The sequence below is a fragment of the Ambystoma mexicanum genome, chromosome 10 (assembly GCF_040938575.1).
Source record: "Ambystoma mexicanum isolate Mex_15411 chromosome 10, UKY_AmexF1_1, whole genome shotgun sequence".
NCBI lineage: Eukaryota > Metazoa > Chordata > Amphibia > Caudata > Ambystomatidae > Ambystoma > Ambystoma mexicanum.
Window position 1 is genome coordinate 1,617,853,433 of NC_090932.1, and position 20,457 is coordinate 1,617,873,889.

Here is a 20,457-nt window from a genome sequence, read left to right on the forward strand (position 1 = left end):
TACCGTGGCTACTATCTATCGGCCACCTGTTCAGATTTCATCCTTCCTCTCTGAGTGGGTGGACCTCTCCTCCTCACTCCTGGCCTCAACTAATCAACTCCTCCTTCTTGGAGACTTCAACATCCACCTAGATGCTTCCAGTCCTCCCTCTGGACTCTTTTGTGACCTCTGCGACTCTCTCTCACTCACTATTCTCCCCTCTGGCCCGACTAATTCTGCAGGGCACACTCTTGATGTTCTGATCTCCTCAGACCTTCCCCTCTCTGTCCCTCTCACCACTCCTCTCTCCTGGAGTGAACACTTTCTCCTCTTCTCCCACCTCACCCTCCCCACCCCCAGGCCAAGCCACTTCCATCATTGCCAGCCACCTTCTCGGTCATTCGACCCATGAAGCGCGTGTCAGCTGAGGCTTTCGCTGCCACCTTCTCACCCCCCTCAATCCCTGGTTGAGTCTCATCCTGATACAGCCCTCTCCACTCTCCACTCTGCTATTTCTGATACTCTTGATATCCTTGCCCCGTCATAGGAATCCACCTGAAGCACAAAGCCAAGTGCAACTCTTGGTACGACACTGACCTCGTCACCCTAAAACGCAAGTGTAGGGTGGCCGAGAGGAAATGGCGTGCTTCATGTACATCCTCTGACAAACTGGCATGGCGCCTGCTGCAAAGGCAATACCGGCTCTCTGTCCTAACCAAGAAGAGAATGCATATCCAACCCCGCGTCTCTGAGGCATCAAACAACTCGCTGAACTCTTTAAAATCTGCAAGGAACTGGCCAATCCTGCCGCAGTCTCTACCTCACCTGTCCCCTCCACCCCCCCTCCAGGCCCTCTGTACGGCACTGACGTCTCACTTCATCTCTAAAACTCAGGACATCCTGTCCTCTCTCTCCTCCTATCCCCTCCCCCCACTCTCTACTCTTCCTCTGGCCATTCTGCAGCCACCTCTCCTCCCTCCTTTTCTGCCTTTCCCCTGTTCTCCGCAGACAAGGTTTCTAGACAAGTCTTATCTATGAAAGTCTCGTCGAAACAGGTTCACCCCTGTTCCTCTAAAACTATCAATGGCCACATCGACTCCCTGGCTCCTTCCCTGGCTGATGTCTGTAATCACTCCTTCACCACTAGAGTCTTCCCATCCCCCCTGAAGCACTCCCTTGTGCACCCTCTTCTTAAGAAATCCGCTGCCGACCCCTCTTGCCTGGCCAACTATCACCCAACCTCCATCACTCCCTTCCTGGGCAAGCTCCTGGAGAAACTGACCATATCCCAGCTTAATCGCCACACTGAATCTGTTGGGTGTCTCCATGACCATCAGTCTGGCTTCAGAGCTGCCAGAAGCACGGAAACTGCTCTCCTGAACATCTGTGAAGACCTGCTCTCCAATCTTGACTCTAACACCCCTTGCGTCCTCATCCTGCGTGATCTCTCTTCTGCCTTTGACACTGTCAACCACGCCATCCTGCTCAACCATCTCCGTGATAACCTGGGTATCACCGGTCAGGCTCTGGCATGGCTGGCTTCTTTCCTTTGCGACCGACGCTCTTAGGTCCAACTTGGGTCCGTCCTCTCCGCTATCTTTTTCTCTACCTGTGGTGTCCCCCAGGGGTTTAACCTCTCTCCCCTGCTGTTCAGCCAATACCTGGCACTCTTGGCCCACCGCATCTGCCCCAACCTTCAGTGTTATGCGGATGACACCCAGCTCATTTTCAGGCTACCCACGGGCTCCTGCTCTACTTCCCTCATCTCTGACTGTCTACTATCCAGGAGTGGTATGCCGCCAATGACCTTTGCCTTAATGCCAGTAAGACTGAGATTCTCCTCATTGGCACTCCCGCTCCCTCCTTTCCTGTAGCCCTCTGGCCGGCTTCTCTTGGCCCTCTTCCTGCTCCCACCTGTGTGGCTAAAAACCTCGGGGTCATCTTCGACTCTACACTCTCCTTCTCTCCTCACATCTCTGACGTCTCTAAGAAGTCACACTACCAACTTCACCACCTCAGAGGTATTCTTCCTTTCCTCTCCTTCCCCCAGAAGCTCACTGTCTCCAGAGCTCTGGTTCTCTCTAAGCTGGACTACTGAAACAGCCTCTTTCTAAATCTGCCTGCTTCTACTCTCCGCCCTCTGCAACTTATCCAGAACAGGACTGCGAGACTTGCCCTTGGCCTCAAGCCCAGGGATCGTATCTCCCCAAGACTGAAATCTCTACACTGGCTCCCAGTGGCTGCGAGGATTAAGTTCAAAACCCTCTGCATTGTCCACAAGGCCTTCTGGTGCCTAGGGCCTCAATACCTTCAACTCTCTCTTCCTAAATACCTTCCTTCTCGAGCTCTTCGCTCATCTGCCTCAAACTCCCTCAAGGTCAGTCGCTTCTCCAAGCAACAAGTAGGTGGTAGATCTCTTCTTCTGGAACAGCCTCTCTGCCTCCCTGAAACTTGAGGAGAATCATCTTCGGTTCCGGAAGCACCTCAAAACCTTTCTCATTGCTTCAGCTTTTTCTCCTCCTCTCCTTTGCTGACTTCCTGGCTGACACTGACTTTGCACCCGCTGCCTGGCCGCCCTCTGATCTCGGGCCCAGGTCCTCCCCACCCCCGCCAGTCGCACTCCTGCACTGCCCTCCTGGCAACCCTGCACGTGGGGACTGTTCTGTATCCCAAAAGTCCCACTACCGGCACTTGACACCTGTTGTCTGCACTTACCCTTGCACTTGCCACCTGCTGGCTGTACCTTACCTATTGTTATTATTTCTTATCCCATGTGCTGCACTGTCCTCTCCCCCTTCCCCTGCACTTGCGCGATCTGAATGACACCTGGCCTAGTAGGATCGCTGTCTGTCTTCGCTCTGTTACCCTCCCTTGCCTCGTCGCGCCTTGAAACACCTGTGCATAGGCGCGTTATAAATGCCATATCATATCATATCACCTAGACTTCCCCTTTCATGGCACAATTTTACAAAATAGGAAAAGTAACATCACCAAAGAGAAGCAACAGACAGCCTGATAGCTCCTGCGAACCGGAGTGTGGCGCTGTGGGGAGTATTCCCTTAATGCACATATTGAAATAAGGCGGTGTTTGTTCTTCAAATACATAAGGGAGTCTCAGAGTCATTAAAGAGTGCTTTCTTTCATAACTACGGCAGCCGTTCACATGGAGCGTCGGCTGCATTGCATTTTGAAGTGTGTCCTGGTTAAACAGCCGGGAGCAGCAACATCAAAAATTCCTTTACATCATTAAGCACCAACCTGTGATCAATAGAGGCTGCATCAGAAGTCAGTCTTTTCAAGCTCCAGAACCTCAGCAATGGGAAGGCGACTGATGATGCGTGTGCTCAGGGCTGTTTTCAAAATGGCTGCTATCGTATCATGTATAAAGGGCAGCACCTGCCAATGCAGTGAAATGAGTACACAATATAATCGCACAACAAAACAATGTCACAATCATACCAAGTCACCATTTATTCCACCAGAATTCCCAGGTTGACCTGATAAAACAATGTTACCAGAAAAACAAATATGCAGTCCCCGACATTCATTTTACCAACGAATTCTGGGAGTTGTAAAATAAAGGAAAGGCAAACGGGTATGCTACGTATGTAATCTTCGGTGCAGCCATGGATTTAAGTGGGATGAGAGCTCGAGGGGGGCTCGAGGACAGTCCTGGGAAATCTCCCTGCGTCACGGGGTCCCGGGAGTTTTTTAATTTTATAAACCCCGTCCCGGGTTTCCAAGGGTGGGTGGCTACGGTCCTAGTTTTTGCCAGGACCCGACTTTGAAAACCCAAAATCCAGTCCTGTCGCAACTCTTCCTGCACATATGGGGGCGTGAAATGCTTTTCAAACCCCCATTTCCTCCCCCTCTCCCCGCCCACTCTCCTCCAATGAGAGGAGTGTGCCTGTGAGCACACTCCCTCCCAACCTCCTGACCTCCGCACCCCCCCGCAACAGGCCAGTGACATAGAAGTAGGACTACAGTTGTATTTGTATTTACTTTAGTCCTACTTCTATGTCTATGGCTTGTCCCGTTTCATTTATTTTTTAAATCTGGTCACCCTAGGGCTATTGCAAGAGGGTCTGGCCTAGCATGTTCTATTCACTGCTGACCCAAATTGGGCTCAGCGGTGACAGCGTTATGCTTAATGTCAAGCATCTACTTCAGGGTTTCTCTCTGGTTTTCATTTTGCAAAATGACTTACTGTAGCACTGGTCATGGGACAATCTCTGGATGACAGTGCATCGGGGTAGAACCGTTTGTGGCCTCCTGTATACAACAGTATTCCTTCAAATTGCACCTTAGATCTGAATCGGGTAAAGGTTTGCATTGCCTCCCTCTCCCCCACCCCTCACCACTGACCACCAGGGACGGCGTCATGGCCTTTTAATCTTTCAGTTGAAAGGCCCGAGTCTAAGGAGGCCCCCCAACAACTACCCCCATATTGTTTGTTTGTTTTGTTTGTTGAGTATTTATTATGCGCACCGGACCCTGGGGTATAAGGGCGCAGGAGGTAAGAATACATATAGCTTAATGCAGGTTACAGAATACAACATGTCATTCATGGGCGAGAGTTGACAGGTTAGTGATTTGGTAAGGCATTGTCATTAGACAATGATAAAACAGTTATGAGGGCAAATTCATACATTCATTTAACATTAGTCGCTATCAACCAATGGATCACATTTTGCCTGAATATGGTGAAAGAATGTTCTGTTCTCAATGTGGTGGGTAGCTCATTCCACAATTGTGCGGCTTTGACTGGGAAGCTAGTTCCACCTATAGTGGCGAGTTTGAACCTGGGTACTTGAAGGCGATTAGTGTTAGCTAGTAAGAGAGTTAGTTCTGGAGAATCTGTCTGCTAGGTATTGTGGGACTTTATTGTTTAGTGATTTATGTGTGAGAGATGCATTTTTAAGTTTAATTTTCTCATGGGTATTGAGCCATTTGTGTTTCCTTCTTGTTTCCGAGATGTGTTCTCTCTTAGGAATATTCAATGCTGCTCGGAGGGCGTTATTTTGCTGTATTTGAATTTTGTTGATAGTAGATTTAGTTGCTACAATGTACAGGGTGTTACAATAGTCTAGTTTGGAGATGATTAAGGCTCTGGCTAGAGTTAGGCAGCTGTTCTGAGATAGGAATTGTTTCCCGCTCTGATAAGTTTACATGTGTAAGCTGTTGATGAGGCTAGAGTATTTACCTGTTTGGTAAATTGTAAGGTAGAGTCAAGGTATATGCCTAATGTTTTTACTTCCTTAGCTACTTGGATACAGTTCTCATCGATGATGAAGGAAGAGTAGTTAGTACTTAGTGTGTTGATGAGGGATGTTGTGCCCAAGATGAGAAGCTCTGTTTTGTCATCGTTTAGGCATAGGCCATGTGTGGCCATCCATGCCTGAACGACGCTGTAAATTCTGTTTACCAGTGCTAGGTCCTCACCATAGTCCCCAGTGAGTGGGAGGAGGATGTTGGTATCATCTGCATAATTTGTGTAGGTAATACCCAGATGGTCCAAGTCATTAAACAGGAGCTTGGTAAACATGTTATATAGCGTTGGTGAAACGCATGAGCCCTGTGGCACACTGCAAGTGATAGGGATGGGGTCCGCGGCTGCAGTTGGAGAGAAGACCCTGCTGGTACGGTCACTAAGGAATGATTGGATCCACACTATGGCTTCAGTGGAGAAGTGTGCTGCTGTGTCTAGATGGTTGCACAAGACCTTGTGATCCACTAAGTCAAATGCGGCAGATAGGTCTAATAGAAGGAGTAGTGCTGGTTTTCCAGTGTCTCTTAGCTTATCTATTTGGGCTTTAAGATCAATGAGTGCAGTTTCTGTGCCGTGGAGTGGACGGACACCGGATTGGCAGGAGCCAAGTAGTTGGTTTAGTTCGAGGAAGTTCTGGATTTGGATGTATGCCACTTTATCCAGGATCTTTAGAAGAAACGGCACAGTTGTGATCGGTCTATAGTTGGTGGGTATAGCCGGGTCTAAAGTTTTCTTTTTGAGGAGAGGGAGCACCCAAGATTCCTTTAGGTTACTTGGGATGGTGTCGGTGGTAAAAGAGGCATTAATCAGCTTTGTGATAAAAGGTGCTAGGTCCCGCGCAGCATCTTTGATAAGTTGTGCTGGGCAGAGATCTCCTTTGCAGTTGGAAGTCTTTAGTCTAAGTATTACTTTCTCCACCTCTAGCATAGAGATTTTAGAGAAGTAGAATTGGGTGGTCGGTTTAGTTTTAGGCAGTGTTATTGTAGTAGACAATGAGGAGGAGGCTAATGTCTCTCTCTTTATTCTATTTTCTTTTGGAGGTTGAGGACTTTATTGGATAATGCATGCTGGATGTCAGAGCACCATTTTTTATCTTTAAGGCAGTTGTCTTGAGGCGTTATGGGATTTTCCAATTCTCTGAGTATAGAGAACAATTCTTTCGTACTTGAGTTGGCTTGTGTGATTCTGTTATTGCAAGTCTCTTGTTTAGCCGAGAGGATCTCTTTTTATATATTGAGATGAGAGGTTGATTATTTCAGTTTGTTTTCTGAAGTAGGGTGCAGTTTCCTGGTATTTTCGTATTTTCTTTTTTCTAGTCTAAGGTTTTTTAAGAGAGGCGTAAACCAGTTGTTCAGATGGCTATGTGGCAGTCAACTTTCCTATGACACAGCAATATATCCCTTTCATTCAGGACTTTAAAAGTGCGCTTTGCAGCGTGCACATTACAAGCTGCGTTTGCTGGAGTCCTTTCCGGCGACACCTCTCTTGGACCCCTGCAGTACTTTTTTATTCAGGTTTCTCTATATTAGCCCCTTGCTGAAAAATAAGGTGTCCTGCCTTTTCAGTGGATGTTTGGTGTTTCATCTTCCTGCTGGCTGGCCATCTCGTGATAATATGTGGTTATTAGCCTCCTGGATGTATTTGTGTGTCTACTTTAACTCCACTGGTGGCTAAGGCTGCGACCCTAAACCATCATGTTGAAATGGGCCCCCAGCAGCAAAGACACATCTTCAGCCAGCCCTGCTGCCCACCCACACACAGCCCTTGTTTCTGCACTGAATTAGTTATTGTCAGCAGATTCAATTCCAACTGCCCATGGAAATGCCGTTTGTTCCAGTGATGCATGAAGGCCAGATATAGATGAGGTACCCAGGGAGATGCGTTGTCTTGTGCTGATAGTCGGTAGTCTCTCCTTTTTCTCCTGTTGTCTGATGGTGAGAAGACACAACCTGTGAAGAGATAATCTTAACACTTTTCATAAACAGGGACCAACCCCAATCCACCAGGAGAATGAACAAGCCATAATAATTAGATATCTGAAGTGACTGCAGCTCGTTAGCATGTCCACAAAATTGATATGGAGCTACATGAATGGACCAGAGGGCCTGGGCAAGACCACCTTCACCGAACATATGGCATTTCCAGGATTTAACTCCTCGCACACTTCACAATTCCCTACAAATCTACTTACCTGTTCTTGTAGGTTAGGGATGAACCAGTTCTCCTGGAGATGTGCTGCTATTTGTCATCAAGAAGTATGCGACAGGTAATGTAGTTGCTCTAGAGCAAAAAGAAGCAGCTCTACAGGCATTACTACTTTTCCAATCACTTACTGTCTCCAATGCAAATCGGTGGGTGAGAGAACACATCTTCTCTTTTTCCAGAGCTCCTTTTCTTCTCTAGAAGCTTTCTTTCCTTGCAATTCTATTATCTGGTGTACAGGGACTGTGATGTACAGGGCTGGTACCTGTACCTGTTGGGGCACGGTTTCCATTTTCTTGGAATCTGTGAATGGAAAATACGCTGCCTCCTTTACCACCTTGACTCTGGCATCATTTCCGCTGGCCAGGTTAACACTTTGATTAGCAGGGAAAGCAGAACAGCATGCTGGACAGGAGGCCCGTCAGACCTCCTAAACCCTCTTCTCTGCTGTCTTGATAACCCAGAATGGACGGTGTAGGTGACGTACGCAGAGTCCGAATAAACACTGATGGCCCTCCCCATACACATTTCTAATGCCTCTATAAGTGCCACCAGTTCCACCGCTTGTGCACAATAATGAGAAGGCAACCGTTTCTTCAGTCTGACCTGGTACGCCCCATCCACAAGACCCAGGCCAGCTGTACCCATACCACTGACCTGTCTCTTGGTCAATGGTCAAAGACCCATCTACAAAAATCACCTCACCCCTCTCCCGGGCATCCTTTTTCACACTCACCATCTCTTCCTCTTCTCCCTCATATGTGGCACAAGTGTGAACAATATAATTTGTTTCACTGTGACTGGCTGAGGCGTATTTTGAACTGCAGTGGCTATCTCTGGCATTTACTTTCTTTCCAGTGGGCGGTATTACTTGCCACAAATCGATAAGGTCGGATCGATGCACAGAACTGAGCACCACACTCTACCTTCCTCATCTGTGCCTGAGAGAACCACCCTATTCTTCTTGATTACTACGACCTCTAAGAGAATCGTAACAATGGCACCTGGCATTACTTCCTCATCAACCTTGGACTAGGATATATCCGTCCATCCACCCTTTTGTCATACCCGGTTCACTGTGTCCCTGTTGTCCCGATTGCCCCTTTGCGTTGTCCAGGTTTGTGATTACTGCCCCTTCTAGACAAATCTTTGCCAATTTCTTTTGATCACGCTTTGCCTCTGATTTCTGATCCTGCTCTACATTCTCCCTCTGTTTACCCTGTCTTCTCTTGTAAAAATGCACAATGTGCAGCCAACTGAACTTGCAGCCAACTCCCGGCCTCCATCTCTACCACGTTATCTGAATCATACTGGACTTCTTTAGGAGGTTCCTTCTTCATCACGTGGCAAGAAATCACCACATTCTTGTCCCATGCTTCTCCTGCTTCTGCCCTCCACATCTCCTGAATTAAATTTATATGAGTGGCAGGATCATCATCCAATTTCATCGTTTTAGCAAAAATGTTAATTGATATTAGGCGTATCAGGATACATTATCCACAAGGCCCCCCATACCTGTGCCCTAAGATTATTAAAAGTTGCTCCATCATGGGTATTTATATCCAACTGAACTCCTGTATACCCTGATATCTTCCAAAGCTCGTCTGACCGCTCCTGATTAGGGTCATGAATAAGCTCTTCTTGTCCCCTATGGTAAATATGTCACTGGCAGGGTGCTTCTCCTATGCATAAATCCACTTCCCCGCCCCTGCAGTGAGCGATGGGAGAGTCTTCATCAAGTTACTTCGGTCCATGCTTGACCATGGAACATAATACGCCCTGCCCTTCCCAGACCCTTCTGGAGCAACAGAAACTGAGTTACCCTGTTTTTCCCGGTGCTCATCCCATCTCTCCCCTACCACTTACTACAGCCATGCGATTACCCTGGTGTGTCCGATGGCTCCATGGTGTGCTTTCTATCGCTGCTACTGGAGCAGGAGGTAGGGTGACTATCCTTTTTCTACATCCCTGTCACACTTCCTGCTGCTCTTTATCTCTTTGCCGCCGTAGCAGCAATACCTCTTCCTCAGCTAGCCTTAGTGCTTCATTCATTTTTTCCTGTTCTTGTGCATATACCACTCTTCGCAGCCTATCCTCTATCTTAGATGGAAGAGACATAACCTCTTCTTTCTTTCTCTCTCCTTTTCAATCTTTCCTCAGCTCTTCTGACTACCCGCCTCACTGTTTCTCGCTCATCCACACTTAATCAATCTGCTAACCTGGCAGTCGGGGGAGTTATTCACTTCCAGCTCTCTGTTTTCAACCTCTCTGTAGCCCTAACCATTGAAAGAGTTATCCTTCCACTTTCCTCAAAATCCCAGTTCTTAGAAATCGTAACTGATGGAGGTGTTACCTGTGTCCACCTTCAACCACTGAAGTAACTGCTGGGGAAAATGGTGGTAGGAACTCAGGTTCTGTTTACCCCTCTGTGGGCTATAAAGAACAGCACCCATATGGGGACGGTGCAGAAGACATTCCTGCACCCCCCTTTTCTGTCCTCACCCGCATTTTCAACATTATGACCCTTCCTTCTTTTTTTATACATCATCCATAATTCCAAGGTGTTTACCCACTTCTCTACCTTCAACGCATTGTGATTTGTAGTTAAAAAGGTATGCAGGTTCTCCAATAGCTCCTTATCATAGGATCGCTCATAAGCCAAGAATTTTACATTTTCCCCTTACTTTCCCACAACCATTTTCTATGATATTTTAAAATGTTCACCTTATGACCAGGCAACACATGGCACAAATAATTCAACTGAGTCTCCATACTCCAACCCAAGTCAACAAAAAATAACTCACAACAATCTGGTAAGGAGCTGAACCTGCAGCACAAAACATGTTTAGCCAAGAACTCCCTCTTTACCCATGCCCAATTCCTTAGTCATGATATGATATGATATGTTATGATAAGTCACTTTTAATGCGGTTATAGGTCAAATGTTCGAATCAAAAGGGTCGAATGACAAAAGGGTTGAGTCAAAAGGACCGAAAAAAAGGGTTGAATATTATTTTTTTGGGAGGGCCCCCCACAAACCACCGTTTTTGGTGTAAAAACACCTTTTTTTACCTATACTAAAGCAAAAAAAATATATACATTTAAAAAAAGAATTTGACCCTTTTGTTTTTGGTTATTTTGACTCAACCCTTTTGTCATTTGACCCTTTTGAGTCGATCCTTTGACCAAACACCTTATAATGCGCCTGCACACAAGTGTTTCTAGGCATGATAAATCAAGGGAGGGAAGACAGGGGGAGGACAAGACAAACAATCTTACTAGGCCTTGTGTCATTCAGATCGTGCAAGTGCGAAATAACGAAAAGTGCAAGGTTTACCAACCAAGCCGTGGCCCGCCTCCGCAAGCAGCTTTCCAGTCGGGTATTCGTCAACCGGGAACCCTTGACCCTTCTTCGTAGTGCGCACAGGCTGGTCGCCGCGGAGGCGATGGTTTCGCTGGCGGGCGTCCCGGATCTCGCCGCACGGCGCCAGCCTCGAGGCACCTCTCCGATCACGTCACAGGGGGTCACCAAATGTTTGTGCCCTCCCTGACTTACACGTGTAAAATGAATACACGGACACTCCCTGGACAGGGAATAAGGCACAAAGAGCAGGCTGCGAGAGTTCAAGGAAAAGTTTATTTAGATCTCTGAGAATGCTCTGACCACATCAAGGTTACACCACATTATATAAGCACATTGACATATCTAACATATGATGCTACGTTGGACCCGGATTGGTCAGCCACGGTGGTGTCTTAGGTGTGGGCATCATCTCTTCCTCCGGGTTGGTTGCTTGGTTGGCGGGAGGATTGACGTCAGACATCTGTGCTCCAGATGAGGGAAGGTCAGGTTGCTGTGAAACACAATGGTCACTGTCTAAGCTAAGAAAATACATTCTAAATAATGCATGCACTAAATAATGGTTGATCAAAAAGACACTCAGTAGTTTATCATGTCACTATACAAATCACACAGGTATCTATATCATCTGTAACATTTGGGTTATACAGATCACAGGTTTACAGGTCTTGACCACTATAATACTCTCATTGAACTGTGGGGTTAGTCTCACAAGAATCTCAGGTATGTGGCATGTGTTAGTATTAGGCACGATATACTGCAGCAGGGGTCTAATGTTAGTTGGGGGTCTGTCAGGTGGGCTTCATAGCATGGTCAGCGGTCTGGCACATGAAAGGAATATCTTGCAGGGACACAGGGTTAGAATGGCAATAGGTTTCATCTGGCGAGGGTAAGAGGGCAAGGACACTTTTGTGGAGATGGACGAGCTATGTGCTTGGCTCATGTTGGTTCACATGCAGGACAGTGATCTCAGAGGAAAAGAGATGTGTTACATTTATTATTTGTTGCAAGCATCTCCGGCTTCAGCGTGAGAATGGAGCTGCAGAGTTTTCCAGTCAGAGTGGGAACGGGGGTGGGGGCCATGTGCTCCGAGCTGCTGCGGCGGGGAGAGGGAGAGAGACATTTTGTACAATCGCAGTGAGGCCTGGTCACCAAGATGGAGTCGAAAGGGGGTACAAAAAATTGATGCCCCGTTTCCTGCTCAGTGGTCCCATCTACGCGAATGTAACCCAAATTTCACATTGCATAAGGGCGAGGGGCGTACCCACCACTGGAGGCACTTGGTCCGAGTTTTGTACTGAGAAGTGATGGCAGGGAGGGGCCCATTGGCCCCTCGCTCCCACACAGACCAAAGTCGAATCTAGGTGGATTTTAGGTGTTCGCACAATGTCTAAGACAATTACTTTCCAATGTCACTGTATTTTGTTTTGGGCATAGAGCCCCATTCATCCCACAGTATGAATGCTGCTAACGTTAGCGCTCTAAGAGTCTGATAGCCCAGAGGTCAGTAAAGCACAATTAAATCTTCATTTGTTCTCATGCAGCAGTCAGAGCAAATGCACAGTTTTATCATGAATTCTAATAAGGTGCCGCCGCCCATTCAGGAAGTCCTACAATCTAGTCATACAGATTCTGATGCTTGGAGTCAGTAAAGAACTTAATAGTACTCTTGCAGCAGTCAGAGCAATGCAAAGGTTCACAATAACGTGCAATCATGCAGTCATATTACAACCCATGAATGACTATCTTTTTTCTAGTGTATACAAAAAGGTTCCTTTTATTGCTGGATGTAAGACATGTTGAAAAAAGAAAGTAAATTGTATATACATTTATTTGAAACATAAATATGCTCCACAAAATTATTATAAGAAATGTTCATGTGGTCGTAGCATCACAATCCAATTACGCCCACATTCTGTTAATTAATTTAAAACAGCCCACGCCTCAGCTTTACTGCGAGTTTAAATGAAGGCTTGCTTCTAGTTGCTTGTTTCTGTACGGTCACTGATACTGCATTTCCTTTGGAGGCCAATCTTTTATTAAACCTACAATGATGCCATCCATGGGCTGTGTGAAGTAAAAACAATTGTTCCAGGCACGAAGTGTGCAGTAGAGTAATGAGGAAGATGAACTGGATGATCCCAGCTCTTTAAGACGAGTAGCAATACCCTTGATATTTATGGAGATGCAGAATGTATTCATACATCAATAATCGAAATGACTCAGGTAGTTGGCAAAAACGATAACTGTTTTAATATCAATTATCTAAAACAGGGAGTACAACAGACATCAACAGACGTCACAGCGCAATTCTCTCTCAATGCATCTTTTTACAAAAATCCTTTTATAACAAGAATTTGTCATAGGTGACATCAATCTACATATCTACTAACATCATCCTACGTGGCAAACTACAAAAACCTAGTGGCAATTGTGATAGGGTCTACGAGAACATCTACGTATACATTCCATACTAGTCTAAGAAAGTGAGAGAAAATTATTGGTTTCTTAACATCAGGTGGGGCAACTAAGCCCTCCCCTCAAAATGGTCACAATGAACATCACTAAATATACAACGTCCCATTGGCTACATAAACTATATGACCCTTAAATATGTGGCCCCCTACAATTGGTTGGCACTCTAACCTCTGTCAGTACTTTTCCACCTACGTTACAGCCTGCAGGCTGGCCATCCAGGTGCTGGTGAGCTCGTCTTAACCATAGCTTCCCACCAATTAGCATACTCATCTATCATCACCTCATTGGTCTACTGCCACATAGGACTTTGAACTTGTCCTTGGGAGTGTTCTTTGCTGTGGGGAATTCAGGGGAGTGATGGCAGGCTCTGACTTCATGCGTAGGTGTGGTCGTCATGTTCATCCAATTTCACCTTTCCACGTGACTGAAGACCACAAAATCGAGCCTCTGGTGCATTTAAAATACTATTTTCTAATAGACCTCTGATGTCTTTCTTGTTTTGTTCATGCCTTCTGAACTGGAGTTTTGTTCTTTCACACGGTTTTTATTCAATGTCAGCTCACTCCAGACTGATAAGACCTTGGTTTCCTGGGCTCATCCAGCCTCGCCATTCGGAGATTCACTTTGTAATTCAATTGTTTTTAACTGTGACATACTGGAAAAGAGGCCTTCTTTCTTTAGTCCAGCACTGCTATAATACGTAGTGGGAACATCCATCCTTTACTCGTTCATATACATATATATATATACGTTGGCGCTTGCCGCAATCTATTCACTCTAAAGCTGGCCTCAGGAATACTTTGTCTGCTTGCGTTTCTTTGCATCTGTAGATGTCTAAAATGACTTGATAGCTTCATCAGTTCTGTAGCATAAGCTTCTTCGCCTTGGCCCCAAGATGTCACTATCTTTGATACTTTATTGATGCCTTATAGAATATCTTCATTCTCTTGTCTCTGCATCTCTTCTATGTACGTCAACTCGACTCTGTGTGACGTCACCATTCGTCTTTGCCATTCATTCTTTCTGCTTCTTCCGGAATCTTATTCAAATGGACATCATACTGTCTTGTATGAAGGTATGGTTTTCTCAATGGGAACCTTGCTTCCAGGATTCTCCTTGGTATCGGTATCCTCACTGGTACTGCACATGTCTCACACTCTGGTTACTAACATATAGGCAATATGGGCGAAGTGGTTGCGGTGGGGGTACTTGGCTCCTCCTCTACAAAGTGGGTCAGCGTAGGTGCAATCCTTATGGGGTTGTCAAAAAAGAGGTGCACACACATTGTTGATGCAGGGTAACTATGGGGCCTACCAATGAAAGGCAAAAGAAAAACATCAGAGACAGATTTTTCAACAGGAATGCTGCTCTGAGAGCCTGACAAACAAATAAAAACAGATCATTCACAATGTGCCCCCTTGTTGCTCCTTCTATTTATGCTGCTACCAGGTGTGGCATGGCAATAATTGCAGTAATTGAATTGAAAGCACATAGAAAATACAGTCACTAGGCATGAGCATGGAGTTACTGATTTACACTGAATAGCAAGCATTTAATCTGAATGTTTTCTTGGGTTTTATCAATTAAACCTACACCCAAAATGCCTAAGCAAAATTGACTCTGAAAAGTAAATGGGTGCAATAGTGAATGTGTATCTGGAAAACTGGCACATTGCAAGCCACTAAAGTATGTGGATTGCGTGTCATTCACCACAGTATGCTGACAACTGTACACAGCACAATGGAAAAAGCAAGGACGGGCAATTCCCCTGCTTATGTCAAAATATGCAAATTAACAAGAGGGGTCCTGGGAGTCCCTCTGCCAGACATTAGTCCTGGTTACGAGAGCCTTACCCAGATTCTTTAGCTCACTATCTTTTACAGAAGAGAAATATCCAAAACATATCAGTCTTTGGCCTGCCCTGGGGCAGTCCAGCACCAAAATGCTAGGCAATTTTCCTCTGAAGAAGACTACCAACAGCAACCCCAGACATGTGTTTCGGTCTGGTTGGACCTCATCAGTAGGGTGGAGCTGTGCCTCTCTAAGAATAGTGAGCAAGGGGTCAACGTCTGGATTCCCCTAGTAATTTAGGGTGACCTAAAGTTACTTGAATTATGCAAATTAACAAGGGGGGTCCTGGGAGTTCCTCTGCCAGACATTAGTCCTGGTTACGAGAGCCTTACCCAGATTCTTTAGCTCACTATCTTTCACAGAGGAGAAATATCCAAAACATATCAGTCTTTGTCCTGCCCTGAGGCAGCCCAGCACGGAAATACTAGGCAATTTTCCTCTGAACAAGAGTACCAACAGCAACCGCAGACACGTGTTTCGGTCTGGTTGGACCTCATCAGTAGGGTGGAGCTGTGCCTCTCTAAGAATAGTGAGCAAGGGGTCCACGTCTGGATTCCCCTAGTAACTTAGGGTGACTAAAAGTTACTTAAATTATGCAAATTAACAAGGGGGGTCCTGAAAGTCCCTCTGCCAGACATTAGTCCTGGTTACGAGAGCCTTACCCAGATTCTTTAGCTCACTATCCTTCACAGAGGAGACATATCCAAAACATATCAGTCTTGACCTGCCCTGGGGCAGTCCAGCACCGAAATGCTAGGCAATTTTCCTCTGAACAAGAGTACCAACAGTAACCCCAGACACGTGTTACGGTCTGGTTGGACCTCATCAGTAGGGTAGAGCTGTGCCTCTCTAAGAATAGTGAATAATGTCAAAATAAACAGATTGCACGTGGTTGAGAAGTTAATAAAGGTTGACAAACATTTAGAAAATCATGTGCATGAAGTGTATTCTATGTGCCTCTTCGTCAAAGCAAATAATTAGTTTCCTTTCGATATGGTTGGGCCTTTACAATACACGTGTCTCTGGCCAAACACCTCTACCCACAAAATTCCCCACTTCCTCTGCACTTACCTTTAGGCATTTCCCATGTGTTGGTATATTTTCTGCAATCTAAATCATTCAGGATGGGTTGGGATCGGAACGTGCATCCCAACATTCCCCTTATATGAAGAGTTGTAAGAATTATGTACGGAGATGTGATTTGCGATCAGGTTTTGCTTTAGTGTCCACCTAAAGTTATTACTTTCTTGTCCCATTCTATGTGTTTCTACATGTGTTTCCTTGTCATTAAAGCTTGCTTCTCCAACATGGGTTCATGCCTGGATTCACATGCTCATGAACATTCCCCATCATCAGGCTGGGAATCCTTGGTAGGAATTCAAGCAGTTTTGCTTTAAACTAAAACTGCTTGTCACTTGTATAGCCTTTTGCTGTCGTTTTGGGTCATACAGCCCCAACCAATGACACTCATCAGTGCCGGATTATCCATTAGGCCAAGTTGGCACTGGCCTATTAGCCCCACTCCATTTAATGGCCCTGTGACAACAGATTAAAATAAAGCTGTGCAGAAAATTAAAAATGTATTAGGAGATAATTTGCAAGGGGGGGTGACATTTCGACTGCCTAAGGGCCTCCACAGGATTTAATCTGGCACCAACACTCATTCTCCTAAGCTCCACCCCTCGTGGCCCTCTTTTTACCACACGGTTTCATGCTGGGAGTCCTCCTGTTTCACTCCTCGAAATACTGATAACTTTTTGCCTTTTGTTCGCGATAAAACATCTCGATTTTTTTCTTCGTCTTCGGCCATGTTGTGACTACTGGCGGCGGGGACCCATTGCCGGACGAGATCCTTCCATTGTCAGATCTCTAGAACATTGGCGGCTGCAGGCAGAGGCTTGGGCCTTCTTCACACCATCGTGGACCCCACCAGTAAAAGACACTCCAAGGTCTGCAAACATAGCGGCCTGAAAAACATCTTTATCGAGATCAGCACCTCAAGACCATCTACTGCCTACATCCTGACCACGATGCTGACTGATGTTCCATATGCCAGACCTTCTCCTTCAAGACTTGCAAGGACCACCATAGTAGGTTAGTGGTATGGATTGAGGAAGGGAAGGCCTGTGACTCGGCCTCTGCTCACAGTCATGCCTCTTCCAGGGTCGGTAGGCCCAAAGAGTGTGCTCCCTGTGACAAAAAGAGGTTGAGATCCTTTACAGACACTTCAAGGGGGAAGATTCCAAACAAGGACAAATTGTCTCATGCTCTGACTTCTTCATCAATGATCTCTGCAGCTGTGGAGCACAGATCTGAGAAACAACGGTCGTCGTCTCCCTCACCATCGACGGGCAGTTTTCCATTGAGTGGCCAGGTCCAATCTGTGAGAAAATCGCTGACGCCTCGGCGAAGTGTAAAACCTTGTTGACACACCTGTCAGCAGACCCATCGGCAGCATCACTGTCGATTACTTTGTCGTCATCACCGACCCTGTCAACGGCCTCATCTGCCAAGTCCATTGCCCCGTTGACAACTACCCCATGGACGTGACTGCGTCCATGAAGACTTGTCTTCCATTGATGACTTCAATCCTGTCAATGGGCTTGTCCACAACAGTCACTGCCCCCACAAAGGTGATTGCCACCCCAGAGTGGCCTTGCCGCCTAGGCCACCATCAGCGATTCTGACAATGGCCCCATCCACGATGACACCTGTACCATCTCCACAGGTCCCGGTGATAGCATGCTTGCCTAGGGGCTTGGATTTGGAGAGAGAGATGCCTTCAGCTCTCGATGTTCTCCATAGACCCACCAAGGCTGCGCCTCTCTTCACCCTCTCTCCTTTGGGGCCTCCAAAGGGGTCATCCCCAGTTGCATAAACTCAGTCCTCTAGTCCTTCTGAGGAAGACTTACCGGAGGCTTTTTACTCTAACCAGGAGGGTGGCCTGGGGGAGTCTGATCATATTTTAGCAGCGCCCAGGCAAGGGGCTCAACCATCTTGCCTGCCATTTCTGCCTCTTAGCCCTTCACTTCAGGGACCAGCAGACGCTCCTTCAGCACCAAGGGACATATCAATGGATATTTTGATGGCTCTGCATACGCTGGTGCCAGAAATCCAGCAGCGTCTAATAGCTGCACCCATACCTGTTCCATCAAAGAGCCCCCAAGACCCTTCAGAGCCAGGTTGATGCCTTCTCATCCAACCCAGGCTATGCCTCTGCAATTTTAATTTTTTTAAATTTTATTTTAAGCATTTCTAGGGGTGCACATTAGCCCGTAAGCATCTAGGCGCTGTTACAGAAAGTAGATATCAGGTTCTGAGCTGGAAACAGAAGCTTGCGAGGGCTTCTTGGATGCATTAAGGTGTAATGACCAAAAAGCTTTCTGGGAATTTGTGAAAGGGGGCACTGCCTCTAATGCTATGGAGAGGTCTAGTGGTACGCATGTGGAGGGGGCTGCATGGGTGGGGTATTTTGGCAATCGGTTTGGAGGAGGAGCACAAGCGGAAAGGCTTGGGAGAAGCTGTGTCCCATTACAGTTTAGCCAAGAGGATGCATCTCAGGTATTACCCAACAGGCCCGTAATCGAGCCCTGGGCCCTGATGCGATCCCTTCGGATCTGTATCAGGATCATCTAGATCTTTGGGCCCCTTTCTTGGCCATAGTGTTTAATGCTTGTATGGTCACAGGTTCTTTCCCGCCCTCGTGGAAATTGGCCATTATCTTCCCCATTTTAAAGAAGGAGGACCCGGTGAGCCCCGTGTCCTACAGACCTATCTCACTGCTAGATACCTCCTTTAAAATCTTTGGGAGGGTTCTGCTGGACGCATCATTTAGTTGTTTCCAACTCCGTTTTTTGTAGGGGGAAGAGGGTATATCTTGAATTTCTGGACATGAGCACAGCATTTGATAAAGTAGATAGAGCGAAGCTGTGAGCCGTGCTCAGGTCCATGGTATGCCCGTAATTTTAGATGTGCTAGAAGAAATATATAGGGATAACCAGGCTTGTGTGCATGACAGTGTTGGGGGACAATATACTGTGTGTTTCAAGGTGGGTTGTGAAGTTCGCCAGGGCTGTGTTTTAGCCCGAATCCGTTTTACCCTTTACATCAATGGGCTCTTAAAGGCACTGGTGGATATGAGGGCAGATTATCCTTATCTGGGGGGGGGGCAGGCTTTTTCCAGTCCTGGCTTACACTGACGTTACTGTGCTAATAGCCAGGACTCCCAATGCCCTTCAGATCCTGTCTTCCGCCTATGAGACCTTTAGGAATAGGCTGGGGCTCAACATAAACACCTTGACATTGGCATTAATGGGGTGTGTTGGTCGAAAGAGGCCACTGAAGATGCAACCAAAGCTTTGCAATTGGGAAAAAATCCCCAGAGTCAAGGAATTTGATTATCTGGGGGTATGATTCTCAGAAACAGTCACGGGTAATGCCCAGATAAGAAAAAACAATCGGCGAAGATAAGCCAACAATTGGGGTAGATTTTCGCTACCTGTCCCGCTGTCAGGACCAACCACTGGATGTAGCATCTAAAGGCAACACAGCACAGACAAATGCTGCGGCCTCTTATGGAGCTCCATTATGGGGTTTCCAAAAAGCTCAGGAGATTCAGGTTAAAGAGGTTACTGGGACTACCAGGATCCGCTCCGTGTATCTCAATTCACAGGGAACTGGGAATGGGTTACTGGGAGGACCAATGGGCTCTGGCACCGACAATGTTCTGGCTTCGCCTTTGGGCGAATGAACATGCTAAGGTTTGTCACTTCATTATTAGGTCATTGATGTCCAGGGAGAGTTGGAGAAATATCTTGTGGATGGTCTACATTGATGAAGTTTTGTCCCATAGTAACATCCGGTTTCTTTCCCCTCCTGACAATCTGCTGACTAAGGGCCAGATGAGCTCCTTTACAATCATCTTGGGTCAGGCAATAAAGGAGAAAAGGGATTTCATGGAGTTTGCCACTAACATAGATAGGGCACACGCGGTGAGCAGCAGGGTGAAGGAAATTCAGCCCTATCTCCTCCAGGGTTCCAAAAGAGGAGATCGCTGGATGCCCACGCGTGGCAGGTTTGATTGCAGCTGAAGGTAACAACAGCAAATTGGATTGGGTACCTGGATTTCTCAGGATGACCAGCATGTGGGGCAGACAGAGAAGGCATGAACCATCTCTTATTTTTCTGCCCAGCATATTACACTATTAGACGGTCAACTCTACTGCCGGTCCTTAGGTCAGCTAATATTCGTTCCTATAGGCTAGCTGTGCTGTTTCTCTTGGCTGCAGACTCTGTATTGACAGCGTGAGCATTATTA